General features: G+C 32.6%; 1 long non-coding RNA gene across 1 annotated transcript; it reads right to left on the reverse strand.

Annotated features, from left to right (window-relative positions):
• Positions 1-17707: 17707 nt before the first annotated feature.
• Positions 17708-21303, reverse strand: LOC145097446 (uncharacterized). The gene is made up of 3 exons (XR_013704379.1): positions 21004-21303; positions 18504-18579; positions 17708-18046 (listed from the first exon to the last, which is right to left on the reverse strand). It is a non-coding gene; the product is annotated as an uncharacterized LOC145097446 (long non-coding RNA).
• Between the last annotated feature and the right edge of the window lie 575 nt (positions 21304-21878).

The raw sequence follows: 21878 nt of genomic DNA on the forward strand, positions 1-21878 counted from the left end.
ATAATTCATGACCAAAAATTTCATTTTTAATTACGTAATTATAAAATCCGATAGTCTGAAAACATCAATAGTGTTCTCCCATATGATAATCAAAACCAATTTCTCAATAATCAAAACATGTCATAAGAAAAAGACATCATAGTACAATCTCCCAAAGATCTCGTGTGTGGAAAATCATAGTGTCATGAGTTGCGATCATGCCAGGTCCTTTCCTTTCGAAGTAGAAGTACCTGAAACCAAAACTAAAAACTGTAAAATTGAAGCTTAGTGAGTACCCCCATCATACCAAATACCATAAAATAAACATACTGCCTAGCATATTCGGGTGTTGGCCTACCCCTTTGGTCTCTTTCAACCGGTCACTGCCTAGCATATTCGGGTGTTGGCCTACCTGTTCGGTCTCTTTCAATCGGTAACTGCCTAGCATATCAGGGTGATGGACTACCCCTTCAGTCTCTTTCAATCGGTAACTGCCTAGCATATTAGGGTACTGGCCTACCCCTTCGGTCTGTTGCAACCGGTAACTGCCTAGCATATCTAGGTATTGGCTTACTCCTTCGGTCTCTTTCAACTGGTTACCGGGTCTATTTCACCCCTACTATTACCACATAATATCATAGCATATAAGCACATAAATCACATACTGCCTAGCATATCTGGGTGCTGGCCTACCCCTTCGGTGTCTTTCGACTGGTTATGGGGTCTACTTCACCCCTACACTACCACGTAATAACATAACATAGAAGCACATAAATATCAACAAATAGTGGCATACCAAACAATTATCACAAAAACAATCATCTATACTATAAGCAACTACTAGTGGGCTAACATTGGTGCCGTTTACCCACTTATACCGGGAAGGTAACTCACCTCGGATACTGGAAAATAGTTGAACAGTCCCCGCCTCCAAATAAATCTCTGGCTGCTGGATGACAGATCCTTGAACTGTCAATAATCAAAACAAAACCCAATTAACCATTTGGGTTTCGACGCATAACCATAAATCCACACTTTGGAGAAAAGGACCATTTTACCCCTAACCTAGCATGGTCCAAAACCAAGGCCCAAACTCACACTCTAAAGGCCCAAAAGCCAAATAATCAAACAAGGCCCAAATATGGCCCAATTTTCCAAATTAGGCCCAAACCCCTCATGTGGGCCTTACCCTAAAGTCCAACCGAAAACCCTAGTCCATATTCTTTTTCTTAGATGGCCCATCAAGAATCAAAACATCTAAGCCCAACTCAAAACCCAACACAATTTGGATTTTCACATAAAATGACGATTAGGATTAAGTGTTCTTACTTTACCCATTAAGGACTTAATCCATTAAGTCCATCACTCCATTAGACCAATCATACAATGTAATCGAGCATAAGTCATAGCTTCAATCCACTGGTCCAAATGCGGTTCCCAACAAATCCAAAACCGAAATCTCTAAAATTAGGGTTTTCTAAACCCTAATTAGGATTTCCAACCCAGTCATAAGCTAATTAGTCCAATGGTTAAAATTTTAGGTTAATTAAGGTTATATAAGTCGGGCACCACCCACTACCACCTCGGGCTGTGGTGGTCAACAGTGGTGGTGGTCATGATTATAGTCCAAAGCATATCAAAAGCATCCCAAATAATAGTCCAATCACACAAGTGCACACAAACACCCAAGGTAACGGCTGGTGGCGGTAGAATGGCGACATTAGGTGGTAGCCACCACCTCACAATGGTGGTGACGGGTCTTCCTTGATTATTCCGACCAAAAATCCATTTATACAATATCACACCACAAAATACACACTTATTAGCACCATAATACACACATATCTCCACCTTCCATGGTGGTTGAAGGCGGTAGAGGGCGGCAGCAAAGTGACAACCACCATGGTTGGCTGCCATGGTGGTTTTCCACGGTTTCCAGCTAACATAAACACACACACACACACACACGCATTTGACTTGTAGCAGCAACACACGAACACTAACACAAAATATAATCATAGAAAACACACCCAACATGGATACTCTTGAGGTGGCAGGTGGCGGCGGTAGAACACCAGCAATACCGAGAAGTTGTGTGGGCGGCGACGGTGAAAGGGTGGCACGCCGGAAACAACAAAGAGGGTGAAGAGTGGGTTGCATTGTCGATGGAGGGACAAATTACATCCACTGGGTTCGTCGTCTGGTCTTCCCATAGCCACAACGTCGGGCTCAGGCTCGCAGTCATTGACTTCATCAGCAAAGAGAGCAGCGACGGTGACGTTTGTCGGTCCAAGAGTGTCTAGGAGGCGGCGGTGGCTGAGAGGCTCTATGATGGTGGCGGCTCATACAAGATGCAACTAGGTTTAGGGTTACCTTCAGAGAATGAGGGGGAAAGGCACCGGGTTCATCCCGTGTCTCATTTAAACATGTTTCATTTTCTCAGGTTTGATCCCTCACCACTCATAATCTTTTTAAAACAAATCCATAAATTACTAAACACCCCTTGACTTTTGAAAATCATTACATACAAATCCTGAAATTACACTTAACCCCCAATATTCAAATGTTATGACACTTAACCCCTAAAACCAACGCCTTGTTAATTATTCCGAATTTAGGGCTACAATAAAATAACATAAGAAAAATGATATAATTTACATCTCGGGATTGAGAGCTACTTAATTATTTACTTATTTAATTAATTTGAACGGAATGTTATAGTAGGGTTTCATATTATTATCAAATGAGAAGTACAAGATACAATGTAAGGGAAAGACATAATATGTCCTAGCTAATTAGGTTTTTCTAGCCAATGGGCCAATATAAAACCAAATACAAAATAAAGTTCAAAATCTTATTAGGCTAACACCGTGTGTACACTAAGATTGTTCTTAAAATAAGGATTTGTAAGTGTAGACACAGAGGGTATACCATATTGAACCAGAAGAGACTTCATCTCACCTTCCATAAAGTGAAGTCATTGGAATCATTGAAATTTTCCAAATCAAACTTAAGAGTCGACATCTTCAATAAAAAGAACACAAACCAAAGTTTTGATACCACTTGTTAGGAAGTAATGCAGATAAAAAACAAAACCAAAAGCACACAAGACACAATATTTATGTGGTTTGCCTTCTCACTAGAATTCAAGACACCAACAAATGACTCACATATATTGCTTTTTATAGACTAGGGATCAGACCTAAAATCCTATGGGCCGAGCCCATTAAGCCATATGCTTATGAAAGGTGTCAACCAATCACAATCCGACATGCAGTAGCTTCTGGAACCTTCATTCTTGATATACCTTCATTCTTGAGATGCATAAAAAAAAACACATTGCTAGAGCATCCAAAAAACTAATGGGTGCATCAACCATCTTGGTGGTGTGTCATGTTGGATTCCTTGAGCATCTTCAACTTCTGAGCATCATTGGACAAACTTAAACATCATAGGGAACAATATGGCATAAATGGCTAATTAAGGGATACTATGGCTCATCAGGGACACATGTGGCACATGCTTACATCAAGATGATGCATTAAGCTTAGGGATGTCATATCTTGTACAAGGGATGGCACACCTTCACACCAAATGGTGCATCCTTCTTCCAAAGTGGTGCATCCTCTTTAAAGTAGCGCATCTGACATCCAAGGTGGCACACCTTGACTATAGATGGAACACCTGCTTCCTAAATGGCACATCTGCATTCTAAGTGGCACATTTTTTTATCATGGAGCATCATAAGATGCTCCATTCCATTCTAAGGTGCTCCATTACTTTCTTATATGCTCCGTTCCTTTCTCAAATAATATGTTCTTTTCTCAGATGGTCTATTAACTTACCTTCTCAGATGCTCCATTAAACTCCAAGTGCTTCATTGAGTTCCAAGTGCTCCATTAAAGCAAAATTCTCCATGAGAGTACTCTGAATGTTCAAGTCACATTTAACAAAACGTCCATGAGCCAAATGTAATATCATAGCCAGATGCTTTCACACCAATAGTATATCATATGACTATGACCTAATTATTCGAGGAGCCATTCTCCAAAAATCTTGTGCTTTTAAGAAAGTCTGTATCAAAATATTTCACCTTATAAAATAACATTACGATTGTATCTTTTAAAATGTTGTGTCAACCGGATACATATACATGTCTATTACTTATATGCTAAACACTAGTGATAACCGTTTAGTCATTTTTTACAACTTCGTAAAGAATCATCAAGTAATAACCGTTTACATATATTTTACATCCTAGAAAATAAGGGTGTGTATGTGACGGTTTGGTTCAGTTATTGGTTAAAAACGAACCATAACCATTATGATTGGTTAATTCATTTTGGTAACCATTGAGTATAGTTAATATTGGTTATGGTTAATAGTTTTTATCGGTTAACGGTTTTGGTTAATGGTTAATATTGGTTAACCATAACGTTAAAAAAAATATAATTAACAAAAGTATATTGGCATAAAAAATTAAAATAGAATACCAAAAAGTCCTCGACGCCAATGTTTGTAACCTAACTTATAGTAATAGAATAAAACATGTATCTTTAATACTTAGAGTGAGATAGCACATAGTTACATTCAAAATAAAAATCATTCAATAAAAATATAAAACATTAAAAAGATTGACATTAATAATTTCATATATTAATAATTGATATTAATATTAAAATAAAGTCAAACAATCATACACGTTCAATGCGATTAAATAAAAAACTATCAAGTAAAAGAGCCAAGCATCCATATTATGGGTTATCTGGATAAGAAAAAGCCAAGCACTCATACATTCAATCTAATTAAGTTAAAAACAATAAATAAAGAAAGCCAAAAAAAATAAAAAACATTCAAAAGTATAAAACATTAGTAATAGAATAAAGCCAAACAATCATACATGTTCAATGCGATTAAATCAAAAACTATCAAGTAAAAGAGCCAAACATCCATATTATGGGTTATCTGGATAAGAAAAAGCCAAGCACTCATACATTCAATCTAATTAAGTTAAAAACAATAAATAAAGAAAGCCAAAAAAAAATAAAAAATAAATACATTCTTAATATCAGAGATTCAAGAAGAACCAAAAAATTAACTTACATAAAAGTCTTGATTATTAAGTCAAAAAATCCTTCGAATAGGACTATAAAGTTAAAACAATCTTTGATTATTATTAATGGTGTGAGAAGCCTTCGATTAGGATTATGAGTGTGGAGATTAAACTAATTGTAAATAATGTTTACAAATTGTAGAATTAGCCGATTAGGAATTACATCAACAATCTAACTCTATCGATGCATGACTGGAAGATTGTATGTATCTGTGCGATCAACCTTTGATGGTCTGATTGCTCGTTCGTCTCCTAATAAGTAAGGATTACTGGATTATATTTTGAAATTTTAATGGGTCTTAAATAAATCTGACTATATTATTTTATATATAATCTATAATTTTTATATATTAAAATATAAATTTAGCGGTTCGGTTAATAATTGTTCGGTTAAATTATAAAACCCTAACCGAACCGTTAGTTATCAGTTAACAAAAATTAGAAACCGAACCAACGGTTTTTAAAATGATTCGGTTATTATGGTTGAGTTATATCGGTTAATTTGGTTTTGGTTCGGTTTTTCAGTTATTATGCTCACCCCTACTAAAAACTCATGTGGGTCGTGTTGAACACGACCTTTAAGTTTCTACTAGTATATACATAAAATAAGGGTGCATAACTCAACCAATGATAAAAAGACATGTAGATTATGACATGTGAAAGCTCAACGACATTCTTACACTAATATACACAAACCGTTAGACAAATACTGAAGAATCAAGAAATGTTCTCCGAAGTTCGGTATCACAAAATATACTTGTTCTTCATATTGTAGCTTTATGATGTCGATTCGGACTTCACTAAAATATATATGTCCTACATTGATGACGATATAATTTATTTTTAAAATAAAAAGTAGGAATGGACCTTCATAGAAGGCCAAGTCAAATGGACGCACTTGCATCCTTTCTATTAAAGGTAAAACAGGAGGATAAGAGAATCACGTGCACATAAAAGGAGAAAATATTATACAATTGTTAAGCCATAGTTACATAAAACATATTTTGTAATTTGTAACACTAAATGGTCAAGTTTTTGTTATGTTAAATAATAAAAACAGACTAATCTATTATGTTAATAATTAAAAATATATTTCACTAAAACAACATAGGATTTTGAAATATTAATGATCAGTTTGGAGTTTTTGAACAAAAAAGATTATGATTGTTATTTTACATCATTTAAAATAATCATAATTAAATTTGAAAACTCACGTATGACACAAATGTGAAACTTTGAACAATTTAAAGTTCATTGAATTTGATTATCAAGTTATCCATTTCTAAATTTCATTTTCATATAGAGTATTTACAAATTATAATAATTTCTCCAAGTACACCTAAATTATAAACGAAATTTTATTGATAATTTAGTCAAAATGCTGTGAGCCACATAAACCAATTGTAAAGATTGCAAGTTGATATAACAAACCTTTACACCAAATATGTAAAGGTACACATCCACCTATTCCTATCTACTCTTAATTTAAATAAATGCCCCTCCTACGAACTATAAAATCTGCTCTTCATCGATTCAAACTTCCATTCATCATAACAAGTCACAAGTCACAACAAACAATAACTCATCTCCGGAAAAAAAAATGGCCACCACAATTCAACTCGCTTTCTCCACCGCCACTGAAGGACGATTATCCAACGCCTCCGACTGTACTTCATCTTCTTCAGCCTCCGATCACGATGAGTACACCACAACAAACAGAGGTAGTGTACGCCCTAGCCGGAAGTGGAGGAAGTTGATGAAGATGGTGGTTGAAGGAAGCAAAAGAGGCATATACGGATCTTCGAAGCCTATGATATTCCGGTATGACGCTGTTAGTTACTCACTGAATTTTGATGAAGGAAATCATTCTGACGAATGCAACATTTATGGATCTCGATGCTCTTAAGATTTAGAATAATGGTCGTAAGATCATTAAATCAACAAGTAGCTTGATCGTGTACAGCAGGGACTACTATATGTTTGTAGTTTAAGTGAGGTTTTATTTTCTTATGTGAATCAATTTAGAGTTTGTTGATGAGGATCTGTTAAATGATTAATTATAGAGAAATTTAGATTTACCTTCGTTGGAAGATCATCATTGAAATAGGTTTATTAAACCAATGCATATCATAAATATGTGCTTTTAGTGTTTAGATGAAATCTAATGATTTTATTAACTTTCTTTTTAACAAAATTTGAATGCATTTGTTTTAAGATTATAAAAACCTATCACTACAAGAAACCTAGCCAGTAGTGGAGACACACCATCAGATGCATTGTTGTTGAACTTAAAGCACAAGCAGATCCTTGACCTTCAAACACCATAACATCTTCAAGATACTTGTTGACATGATAACACATCTTCTAATTACTTGTTCTTATAACATTGATTTTGGGGGGGGTTTTTGGGTTTTGGGTTTTTCCAAAATAACACTGACATAATTAAGAAATGCACTCGACAAAAAAATAAAAATAAAAATAAATAAAAAAAAAAGAATTGGGAAACACATTCTGTGTCCCACTTATTGACTAGTTAATGTAAAAAAATGGAAAATTCTCATCTAGGAAAACACATGACTTAATGGATGTCTGATTTTAAAGAAGGGATGTTCTGGCTTCATCATGCAAATCTTGTTGAATGTTGGTGTTCAGCAGGAATTTGTTACGATATAACGACCTTTAATTTTATAGTGTCCATCAACTCATTTATCAAAAAATGGGTAGAAACTACCAATAACAATGTTTATTAATATTTCCATTGCACAATACAAAAATGGTATTGCTAGAGGTAAGTAGAATACACATAATATATATATATATATATATATATATATATATATATATATATATATATATATATATATATATATATATATATATAAAACGCTATAACCCGTGGAAACCACAGGTGACAATGTAAAATAACATATAGAGTATTAAATTAATAATCATTAATCATAGATTTGTAAATATTTATTTTTATACAAAGATCAATATATTAACTATACTTGTAAATAGAAACTTAAAATAAACTTTAAAAAAAACAAAAACAAAACAATCTATCACTAAAATAACATTGTTTTATTTAAAATTAGAAAGTAATATAATGTAAGAAACATACATGAAAGAAAACATGAGAATATAAATTACAAATCCAAAATTTCACATGGAGCAATTACCAGTAAAATATTAATTTTTCTAAAAAACATTGAACGGAAGAAAAAAAAACAAAAGACAAATGGAAACCAACATGGAAATGAAAGCTAAAATAAGGTGTATGGATGTGTTGGTAGCGGGGAGAGACTCATCCAAAACGAAAGAATGCATCTTTTGACAACTGTTGCGTTTAATAGATGGAAGGGATAGTATTTTTGGAATTTAAGATGAAGATCGACAATTATATAAACATTGAGTATAAATAATGATGATGAGGACGAGGTTGATCTCTCCCGTTGCTTGTAGGTGCCAGGTTAGGTTTTTTTTTTTTTTTTTTTTTTTTTTTTTTTTTTTTTTTTTTAAATTTTAATATCCATTAAAGTTAGGAAAAATATTTAAAATTATCATTTTACCATTCGTGGCAAGTGTAATAAAGACTAGTCCTTACAAAGAGACCAACAAAAATCATTAAATGAAAGGCTAAATCTTTTTCCATATACGTAACATCAACTAAAATCAGTAAATTCACCATTTTACCCTTGAATAAAAAGCATGATCTTTATATATACATACAAGATGCCCACAAGGAGCCCAACCAAAAATGTACTGTTTGACCATTTTACCATTAACGGTTTGCATAAAAGCCTATAACACAACTAAAATGTAGAAATTGATATAACACGCAAAAATATCAACTTTTTAGGCATTAATTTTATTTCCTACAAGCAACAAAAGAAATCAATTAAATAATTAAGTAAAGTTCTTTGCTATTTACAAACACTACAAGAATTCCATCCTGTGCAGACGACACCTATCTAGACGACACATGTCGTTGGCAAAAGTCACCGTATACCGACGACATGTCGTCGGTACAAAGGAAAAAAATATTGACCATTAAGCTTTGACCAGAAGCGCTATACCGACGACATGTCGTCGGTACTGACTCGGCAGGAAAAGATGAAATATTGGCGGTATATCGAAAAGCTTTACCGAAGACTTGTCTTCTGGAAAAGGCTCTAAAAAAACATTTTCCAATTATTTTATTTCCTTGTAGCAGAAATCCAAGACGACGTCGTTTTTGTCGACCTATGCGGACGACTTGTCGTCGGTATAGGTTGATTAAAATTTAATTTCCTTTTATTTTTAATTCGTGTCGCAGAACATGGGAACAATGTCGTTTTTCAATGCAAAACCGACGTCATGTCGTCGGTAAAAGGGGGCCCCGATCCGCGTGAAGCTGCTTCCGAGTTCATCTTCCACCAAGGTAAGGGTTTTGTTGCTTGATTGCTTCTTAATTTCTAATGGTTTGGTCCTTTATTTGTAATAATATGGAGCCCTAAATCACAGCCCCATTTCTCTCTATTGATTGGGAAGAAGGTTCACCACCCCCATAGAAAAGGAATTCCGTTGATTGACCACATTTTGAGGTTAGTTTGTTGATTTTTTAATTTCCTCCTTAAACTATACCACACCACAGAGACGATGCAGTGTTTTTTTTTTCATAGACTATGATATGTATATGCAACATAAGGACCACTTTGAATTGCATTGTATGAATGGTTTTAAATGATGATAATTTTAGTGGATTAGATGTGCTTCAAGGGATAGTTATATCAAAATGTTATATATATATATATATATATATATATATATATATATATATATATATATATATATAACATAAGGACCACTTTGAATTGCATTGATATGAATGGTTTTAAATGATGATAAGTTTAGTGCATTAGATGTGCTTCAAGGGTACATTAGATAATAATTTTAGTGCATTAGTGTGATAAGAACCCAATCACACTCATTAATTTAGTTTCCTAATAGTGCATTAGATGATAATTTTAGTGCATTAGTGTGATAAGAACCCAATCACACTCATTAATTTAGTTTCCCAATAGTACCAAAAAATCTTAAACTACATAGACATACAATTTGTGAAAGCACTAACAAAGAGCATGCAACAATGTCAACCATATATAAATATAAAAATGAATAAGAAAAATAAAGGAAAAAACTACAATGATATAATTGAAACAACTAGAAACCCTAAAAAAACTTAAGGGTAAACTATATATGGACATTATATTTTGACTAAATACATAAAAAACAATACTTATCTAAAGAAATTCATGGAATCATCTTCACAATTTTAGTTTATGTGCAACCTTATAGAACTAGCAAGCAAACTTCACAATTTGAGTGTTTAATTTTGTTAGTGACTTAATGTTGGTCATTACGACTTTAGCTTAATTAGGTTATTAATAGCAACGTACTTTTAGTAATTGTAAAATAATTATAAAGTAAATGTGATATAGAACTAGCAAGTAAATGTGATTTAGTTTTTAAAAAAAAATCAATAAAAACAAAATATTAAATTAATTGTAAAATCAAATTAAATTAGTTTTAAAATCAAATTAATATTAGTTTAAAACAAAATCAAATTAATTATAAAACCATATATAAATATAAAAATGAATAAGAAAAATAAAGGAAAAAACTACAATGATATAATTGAAACAATTAGAAACTCTAAAAAAACTTAAGGGTAAACTATATATGGTTTAAAACAAAATCAAATTAATTATAAAATCAAATTAAATTAGTTTTAAAATGAAATTAATATTAATATTAAAATAAAGTCAAATAAATTATAAAATCAAATTGATATGATTTTCTTATTAAAACAAATTGAATCGTTGATTTTTAGTTTAAGTTTCTTCTGCATAACCATTGTGAATACTCTATCCAATCCATCTGATTTTTACTTTTCAAGTACATATATTTTTATATACTTGTGAATACTCTATCTATTCTCAGGTATATATTTATTTATATAGCCTAAATACAATCTAACTTTCGATAACTATATATAATAATTTTTAATAATGAAACAACAATGACGATCGATAAGAGTTGGATTAGAGAGAACCGAATGTCTTCAAAATACTTGGAAGGTCATAAAAACTTTATGAAGATTGCTAAGAAACATGTCAACTCCAAAGGCAAAGTGCGGTGCCCGTGCAAAACGTGTGTGAATTCGTATCGACATTTTTTGCCTACGGTTTATGCCCACTTACATGACATTAGGTTTCTAGAAACATATACTACGTGGATTCATCACGGTGAGAAACATGTCGGTTCTTCGGATTTAAGCTACAATTCGACTCCAAGAACAAACATTCCAGTAAACACGCCCACAAGTAATTAGATGTTTGATGTAATTGATGATGTTATGGCAGAACAAAATACAAATGAAGAAAATATAGACGAGGAGGGGCGAGGTATAGACCCGGAATTTGATGATTTGTTTGAGGAGCTCAATACCAAGTTGTACCCTGAGTGTAGCGATATGTCTGCCTTAAACTTTTTGGCAAAGTTTTTGCATATTAAAGTGATCAATAGATGGACAAATAGTTCGTTTGATCAACTTGTAGAGTTACTAAGAGCTGCTTTCCCGAAGAGCAAGATTCCAGCTTCACACTATGAAGCTATAAAGAAGTTGACAAAGATAGGGTTAGGATATCAATCGATCCACGCTTGCAAAAATGATTGTTCTTTGTTTTGGAAGGAGAACGGTTCCATGCAAAATTGCCCGATTTGTAAGGAGAGTAGATGGGTGGACACAACTACAAAGGGGAAGAAAGTACCACAAAAAGTGTTGCGATACTTTCCTTTGACTCCAAGACTTCGATGAATGTATAGCTCCAGATTCACAGCTAATGATATGAGTTGGCATAATACTGGATGCTCAATAGATGGTATGATGTATCATCCGGTTGATGGGAAGTCATGGCAAGATTTTGATCAAAGATATCCAGAGTTTGCTAAAGAACCTAGAAATGTTCGTCTAGGTTTGGCTGCTGATGGATTTAATCCATTTGTCAACTTTAATAGTACTTATAGTACTTGGCCGGTTATATTAACTACCTAAAATACACCACCATGGATATGTATGAAAGAGTCTTCTTTCATGCTAACTTTGCTGATTCCTGGCCCTAAATCACCATCAAAGGACATTGATGTTTTCTTGAGGCCTTTGGTGGATGAGTTGAAAATGTTGTGGTCTGAAGGAGACCAAATGAGAGATGCGTCAACCAACACCGTATTCAACATCCGTGCGATGTTGTTATGGACTATCAATGATTTTACAGCGCGTGGAAGTTTGTCTGGATGGAGCGGTCAAGGTTATTTAGCATGCCCTACTTGTAACGCAGAAACATCTTCAATTCATGTCACCAACAAGATGTCTTATGTTGGTCATAGACGATTCTTGCATATGAACCATAAGTGGAGGCAAAGTTTTATTGTTTAATGGTCAACCTGAGAGAAGGCCACATGCAAGACGATTTAGCAATACAGCTCTATTAAAGCAATTGGCTTGTCTCCCTGATCGTATTCCAGGGAAAAATCTTGAGCATGGGGGTGCAACAAGAAAGTGCAATGATGAAACAAGAAAAAAAGAGTTGAATTGGATGAAACGTAGTATCTTTTTTGAGCTTGAGTATTGGTCTTCCCTCGAGCTAAAACACAATATATATTTTATGCATGTGGAGGAAAATATGGATGAGAGTTTTGTAAATATTGCATTTATGAATGAAAAAACCAAAGACAAAAAAGAGGCAAGAGAAAACTTGAAAAATATGGGCATTCGGCCACATCAGTGGCCAAAAGAGAAAGTCAACAAGAGGAAGAAAGTCAATAATAGTAAGGAAGACAATAAGAAGAAAATAATACTACCACATGCTGATTACTCTTTTAAACCAATTGATCGACAACGATTCTGTCAATTCATTAAAGGAGTGAGGCTACCGGATGGTGTTGGATCGAACTTTAATAAGAAGGTGAATGATACATCATCAAATTTGGTTGGGCTAAAGTCTCACGATCATCACATCCTCATGAAACGATTGCTGCCTATAGGGGTTCAAGCATTTCTCCCAGAAAATGTTTCAACAACAATCATTTACTTGCGTACATTCTTCAAAAAAAAATTTGTGCACGGTCATTAGATGTTAACGACATGAGAAATGCCAGAAAAGAAGTGGTGAAGATTTTATGCAATCTAGAGTTGATATATCCTCCAACATTTTTTTGACATCATGATTCATCTTATTCTTCATTTACCTAAAGAAGCCATTCTTGGAGGGCCTGTACACATGAGATGGATGTATCCTTTTGAAAGATACATGAAAAAACTTAAAAATTATGTCAGAAACAAAGCCAAGCCAGAAGGCTCAATAGTAGAGGGTTATGTTGCAGACGAAGCTTTGACATTCTGCTCTATGTATCTTGAGGGTATGCAAACCAAATTCAATCGTCTTGATAAAAATGAGGATCCTAGCCTTCCAAAAAGGCAATTTACTGTGTTCTCATCACAATGTCGACCGATGTCCACTAAGTAGCTCGCCGAACTTTGTAAAGATGCCAAAAAATCATTACATTGGTTTGTACTAAACAACTGTGATGAGGATGAGCTGAAAGGTTACATATCGTAAGTTTTGTGATCTATTAACTACTTTCTCAATAGTGTTATCATATCTTCAAAATATTCTAATTGTTTTGTCTCACATCCAGCGAATTCAAATCAGAATCGTCTAAAAGTGATTTGAAAATAGAATTTCCTCCATGGTTCAAAAGAAAGGTAAATACCTTATATTCTAATTTATAATATAAAAATAATTTATATTATTACTTAAATGTACAATATTATATTTCCTTATAGATTTATCGCCTCGAAAGAGAATCACCTTCGGACTGTACTAACGAATTAAAGGCGTTGGCACATGGTCCATTAGATGCAACTTCTTACACTGCTTGCATAGTAAATGGTGTTCGATTTGTTGTACTCAAAATAGTGGCATTCTTACATTAGGAGTAGACGGTACACCATTCTATGGTCAATTGGTGGACATCATAGAGTTGCAATATTTACATGGTTATTCAGTTGTACTTTTTCGTGGTAAATGGTTCAATGCGTCATTAGATAATGGATGTTTAATTAGTAAAAAGAATATGGTTGTTATCGATACCAGTCATGAATGGTATGTCGGTAAAACATGGTATGACGATCAACAATACATCTTAGCCACTCAAGCTAAACAAGTGTTTTATCTCCAAGATCCTACTCGAAACAGTAATTGGAGAGTTGTGGAAGATGTTCATCATCGAAAACTTTGGGATCATCCAAGTATCAGTGTTAATGAGATAGATGTGGTGACTGAAACTCGATCAAATGATTTTCCCTTGGCTTTCGATTTAGGTGATGATGATGATGATACATACTCCGTTGACGGTGATGATATGTAATTTTTAGATAATAATGATGATGATGAATCAAGTGTGGCTCCTACTATAAACGATGATAGTTTCCTTAATGATGATGATGGTGGTGATACGTACTCTTCAGATAATGATGACGATTTCATAAACGATGACGAATTTATTAATGATGATGTTGTACATGTATATTGTTCTAGTGATGATTCTGATTGATGGTATGTTACGGTTGTTATACATTTTGATTGCTTAAAATTGTTTATTATTATTTTTTAAAAGTACGTTTAGTATATTTTCTAATATTTATTAAACAGATGGCTACACATGTTGCGAGGGGGCATGGAGGAGACGGCAGGGAACGACCTCCACATAAGCGTGCAGGCAAGATACCGACGGGTTGTCAATCTTGTAAGTTACATGAATTTCTTAAACATATTGGATATATTTTTAAAGTTTTAAATTTCTAAATTTTTAGTTCTATGTGTCAATGTAGCAAACTCGACGCGTCGGCATGGAAAAGGAAGATGCTTAAATATGCGAAAAAAGTTCAAGCACAGCGGTCAACCTTTACCTGTGGAAATTGATAGCGTCGGGGGGACCTATAGATTCATAAATACAAATGGCAAAATGTTGACAAGGTTTATCTCAAACTTTGTAGCAAGTCATGTACCACTCCATTATAGGAATTGGAGACGTGTTCCATTCCATTACTATGAAGCTATGTATCCTGAAATTGAAGTAAGTACAAAATAATTTTTATATGTGAAAAATTTTATACTTTTTAAATGTTTTTTTACTAATTAAATTTGTTTTTTTATTGCAGACATATTTTGATTTTGATATGTATCGGGGTACAAATCTGTGGGAAGCCGTTCGAGGGACTATACAAGGCGACTGCCAAAGAGCTTATAAACAGCACAAACATGAAGTGAAAGATTATTTTGATAGTGTTGGTGGATATGATGATGTGGAAGGTGCAAGACAAACTCCACCAGATGATATGGATGAGGAAGCTTGGAATAACATGATCGATCTTCTTTTTTTGGATGAAGGTTATAAGAAGCAGTGCAAAGAAGGTAAAGAAAGCAGGTCCAAACTTCAAATTACGAGTTCTCATGGAAGTAGAACATATGCAAACATACGACATGAGGAGGTAACTAAATTTATTTGTATTTTATAAAAAAATTATTAACATTTATGTAAATATATTAATTGTTTTTGGCTTATTATAGAGAGAAAGAGGAGAAGACCCGCAACATATCGACAGTTGGAGACAGATGCGATTTAAACAAAGCCGGGGATGGCGTACACCACAAGCATAAGTAGTTTGGGTAAGTAATAAAAAAAGTTAATAAGTTGTTTGATAAATATGTTATTATTATTTTAGTTAGTTTAAGGTATAATATTATTATTTTAGTGTATAAATTTAGTTATTTTTTTAATTAATATACTTTTATTGTTTTCTTTATCTTAGGAAAACATTCAACGAGAGAAGATGGTGATGCAATCACAACTCGGGGAGAACGAAAAGTTAAATGAAGAACAATGCCTCGCTCGTGCCCTCGGTGAGAGACGTGGGCATATTCACAGAATTGGAAGGAAACCAAGCATCAACAATAATTTATTTCCAAATGAACATACCAAGCGTTCCAAAGCTTCCACATCCCAATCTTCAGATAATCCCCAAGTTGCTGTATTATCCCAACAAATTCAATTCATGTAGCAACAGATGCAACAAATGAACCAAATGTTTAATAACACTTTCACGTCTTTCATTCCAAACTTCCAACCACAACCAAAGCCACAATTCCAGTTTAATCCCAATATGGTTCCACAAAATAACCCCGAAACATCAAATGAACTCGCGGAGGATGATGATGATGATGTTGGTGATGGTGGTGATGATGATCATGATGATGATGAGGAGGAAGAGGAGGAGAACTAGAATGGTAATGACAACAATGTTTGTTAAAAACTTGCTTTTTTTGTTATTTTGTTTGATGATGTTGATGATGGTGGTGATGATGATGAGTAGGAGGAAAACTAGAACGGTAATGACAACAATGTTTGTTAAAAACTTGTTTTTTTTTGTTATTTTGTTATGTAGTAGAATTTGAATGGTATGTTATGTTTATTAAGTGCTTTTGGATTTTAATCATATGTTATCTTATGTATATATTATTCTGAAAATATCCCTTGTGGATTTGTTTTAAATGGTATATATAACAAAACTGGTGGATGATATATAAAAAAAATGGCTATAGAGACGACATGTCGTCGGTATAGCTTTCCAACTGTAAAAACGGTTTTCATTTTTCAAAACGACAAGTCGCCTCTATAGCCCTAACTTATCCAAACGACATATCGTCTCTATAGCGTCACACTTTTACCGACGACAAGTCGTCTCTATTGCTCTCACTTATCCAAACGACATATCGTCTCTATAGTGTCACACTTTTACCAACGACAAGTCGTCTCTATAGGGTGCGAATAAAACTTTTTCTAATTTCCTCGAAAATCAATCCTGACGACCTTTTCCAGACGACTTGTCGTCTGGACAGAGTATGCTATACCGACGACATTTTCGACTTTTAGCGACGGACCTATACCGACGACTTTTTATAGACCAAATGTCGTCTTTATAGGCTTTACCGATGACAAGTCGTCTGGACAGAGCTCAAAATTGTCGTCTGCATAGAATACGATCCTTGTAGTGAAAGCATCAATATGAAGAATAGAAAGTAAGATGCTATAACACCCAAAATTTTAAGTGTAATTTTTATTTTTAGAATGACCATACATTATAAAAATGAACCTCCCATTTAAACATGAGACAACCTCTCTGTATTCAAATAACACCAATAAGAGCTCCTGAACTAAACATAGCAAGAAAAAAACGATTCCATACGTGTAAAATGGACAAAATAATCAGACCAAAGATGAAAGTCTAGAAATTAGAGCACCATCGGATGAAAATTTTATGATGATTAAACACAACAGTAAACCTCCAAAAAATAGAAACCTCTACAAAGAACTAGGCCATGATTTCTAAAAGTAATCGAGTATATAAGTTCCACAAAATTGACGTCTTTTATGACCATGATTTCTATGACAAAAATACACCTAATGCTCAAAAATATACAAAAATAACTAACGTGACTTTAAATAGTCATATCCAACTAAACTATTCATTAAAAATAACAAGTACTAAAAATAAAGTTGACAAAAAATATTTTTTTTCCTTCGGCAATTATCATTTGTAAGGTGAGTTTTTATCCCGCCCATTCTATCCAACCATAAGATCTGACAATTTTTGTCCAATTTTTAATACAAATATCGTAAGATAGCTAGGATTATGGTTTAAATTTCTAAAAATGTCACATTTTCCTTTTAAACATGCTAAAGGAGGAAGCAAGATCAAGTTGACATATTTTCTTTTCATACTCTTCATTTTTAACTTGTTGTATAACATCCCAGTCTGCATATATCATTGCTTGAGGTTTGATCCTCCAGCTGAAACCAAGCCAACCCACAATCTGAATCAGTGTTTGGCCAAATAGAAAGCTATGTTCATTTAGAAAGTAGATCAAACACAACTTTGGAATGCTTAATCATTTTATATGAACATAACTAAAATCTTGTGTTACTTACCAAGATTGCAAAGGCATTTAAATATCATAATAACAGTTAATCCGAAGAAAGGTATGCCAACCTGCAACTTTTTTCCCCAATAAGAACTTATTTATTATTCATTCAAATAAAAATGACTTTTAATTTACTAAGACATTTCATCAAACATTTAATCTACAAACATAAAAACTAAAAGTTATACATGAAAAAAAGATTTTTGTTCAAATCTTTAGCATATTGGCATGTGTTATCTACTAAGAGACCCCAAAAACATATGTAGAAAAAAACTTGTATGAGGACTTGGTATGTAAGATACGTGAGACAGAGAAGAGAAGAGAACCTTGTTAATCTCGAATTCTGATGGGCAACATTAGAAGCTCATCAAGTTCTACAAAATTGCTTGAGTTCTTCCATATCTAAAAATATGAGAAATATATGCAGTTACATAGTAACATGACTCACAATCCAACAAACTTGAAGGCATTTTAAGACTTTGTAGAATCAAGATATCAAATTTCCATTACTTGCACATGTCATATTTGAAATCGATGTCATTTTTGATCAGGTTTATAGTTAAAAACAAAGTTAGAAGAAGAAGAATGATACCCTACTAAGCTTGAATCGAGAATCGAGAATGATTAGTCATTGAGGAATATATATAATACAGGATGCATATATGAACCGATTGATTACAAAATTGGAGAAGATTAAATGCTAATTTGTCATGGAATATATTGAATTGATAGAGTTGTTACCATAATAATCCAGCGTAAATGATAGTAATACGTCGATTAAGGGATAGATTGATAGAACCAGAAGGTCTTAAATCTAGGAATAAATCAAAGGGTGCATGAAAGGATGCCATGTGGCAAAGTAGATAGGTAGAAGAGGGACATGTGGCATATTACGGTTTTGTTTATTAGAGGAGGTATATATATATATATATATATATATATATATATATATATATATATATATATATAAGATCAGAGTATAGAATGATTGATGAACCCAAGAAGTAAATATAATATGTTTGGCTCTGATTAGCTTTCAGTGAGTACAAAGAGAATAGACAAGTTTACCCGAATGAGCAAAGCGAAAGTCCTTATCTACTCTAGTACACTTCCCTATTTATAGGAAAGATGAAAGCAAAAAAAAATACAAAGGGCTATTCTATTAAGCTTCGCAACAAATGTTCCCTTGTAATAAAGTTACAAACTAATGAAACATTAAAATGACATTCGACACATCACAACTAAATTCGACTTCTACAAAATTGTTCCAAAATGGTATCTTTAAAATGATAATTGTTTACATCCAATAATATAGTAAAACTAATAAATAGAGTATAATAAGTTAAAAGTTAAGAAACATAACTTTATAAGTAAATGCAAATATATTATTTTAATATTGAAATTTAGTTTATATATGATTACACTTTAGAGTTGATATATTTAACCTTATTAACCAACTTATAATTATTATTTGAAAGAAATTGAAAAGTCATGAGAGTTTCAAATGAATGTGGTGAAAAAAAATGCATGGGGGTTTCAAATGAATATGGTGAAATGAAAAATGTTTCCTTTATAAGTATACTAGGCGAATGCCCGTGCATTACGCAGAAAAACCTATATAGTCGAAGTCTTTACAAATATATGTTTTTTTTAAATATAATAATAACGTTGTTAAATTTGATATAATAATTTGTATACTAAGTTAATATAATATCTTGATTATTTTGAATTATATGATAATATATACACGTATTATAACTACATAATCTCAGTCATTTAAATGACTTCTACCTGCGAGCTACACATAAATAAAATTAAATATAATATATGGTTTAGTGTTATTTATAGTTGTTATTGTAAATTAATTTTTTAAAACTTATTTGCTTAATGTTCTAATTTCTATCATTATAATTATTTAAAACATAAAATATTTTTTTTTATTTTAAAGGTAACAATATAATTATTTATATAGAGTTATTTTTAGCTATTGTTATTGTAAGTTATTTTAAGCTGCTTACGTGAAAACTTTTAATGATTATAAAAATATCTTTAAAAAATATTTTAGATAAATTGAGATTACAATTTAGTTTATGCATTTATCACTACAAATTATCAGATATTATTTTAAAATTGAAATTTAATTTATTTATGATTAAACTTTAGGTTTGATATTTATTTAACCTTATTAACCAACTTTTAATTATTATTTGAAAGACACTATAATTTATCACTTTTAACTATTTACAAAATATTTTATGGGTTGTTTAATTTAAACAAAAATTTATATTTAACTTAACCGTGTAATGTTATATTTAAATTAGCAATTTAAGTATTTTATATAAATTAGTCCAAAATTGTATCTTTAAAATGATAATGGTTTACATCCATCAATATACTAAAACTAATAAATTAAGTATAATATGTTAGAACTTAAAAAGCATAACTTTATAAGTGGAAGCAAAAATATTATTTTAATATTGAAATTTAGTTTATATATGATTATAATTTAGGTTTGATATTTATTTAACCCTATTAACCAACTTAAATTTATTATTAGAAAGAAATTAAAAAGTTATGGGAGTTTCAAATGAATGTGGTTAACGAAAGATGAATGGGAGTTTCAAATTAATGTGGTGAAACGAAAAATGCTTCCTTATAAATGTTTCCTTTATAAGTACACTAGCTTTATAAGATAAAGAAGATGATGATATATATATATATATATATATATATATATATATATATATATATATATATATACACACACATCATCATCATCATCATCATCATCATCATCATCATTGCATGTAAATATATTGTATTTACCATTGTAGCATAACTTGATAACCCAATTACCGTGTACACTGACAATGTTCTTAAAAAAAGGATCCCTAAGTGTAGTCATGGAGGGCGTACCATATTGAACCAGACGAGTCTTCATCTCCCTTTTCCATAAAGTGAAGTCATTGGAACCATTGAACTTCTACAAATCAAACTTAAGAGCTGACATCTTCAATCAAAAGAACACTAACCGCAACTCTAATACCATTTGTTAGTAAGTAATACAGTTAAAAAACGAAACCAAAAGTACACAAGACACAAAATTTATGTGTTTTTCCTTCTCTCTAGAATTCAAGACACAAAAAAATGGCTAGTGAACATCCCTATTTATAGACTAGGAATCAAACCTAAAACACTAATGGGCCAAACCCATTAAGCCATAGGCCTATGAAAGGTGTCAACCAATCACTTTCTTGAACCTTCATCCTTGAGATACATCACAAGAGCATCAACAACACACATCACAAGAGCATCAACAACACATGCTTCCCAAATGGCACATCCATTCTCCAAGTGGTGCATCTTAATCATGGAGCATCAAAAGATGATCCATTCCTTTTTCACTTGCTCTATTCCTTTCTCATGTACTCCGTTCCTTTCTCAGATGATTTGTTCTTATCTCAGATGATCCATTCCCTTTCATTCTCAGACGCTCCATTAAACTTTAAGTGCTCCATCGAGTTCTAAGTGCTCCATTGAATAAAAATTCTCCATGAGAGTAGCCAAAATGTTCAAGTCACATTTAACAAAACCTCCATGAGGCAAACATGATATCATATCCAGATTCTTTGATACCAATAGTATAGCATATAACCATGACTTTTATAGTCGATGAGCCATTCTCCAAAACTCTTGTGCTT

Source organism: Lactuca serriola, chromosome 4 (genome assembly GCF_051521515.1).
Source record: "Lactuca serriola cultivar US96UC23 chromosome 4, Lser_US96UC23_V15, whole genome shotgun sequence".
Classification (NCBI taxonomy): domain Eukaryota; kingdom Viridiplantae; phylum Streptophyta; class Magnoliopsida; order Asterales; family Asteraceae; genus Lactuca; species Lactuca serriola.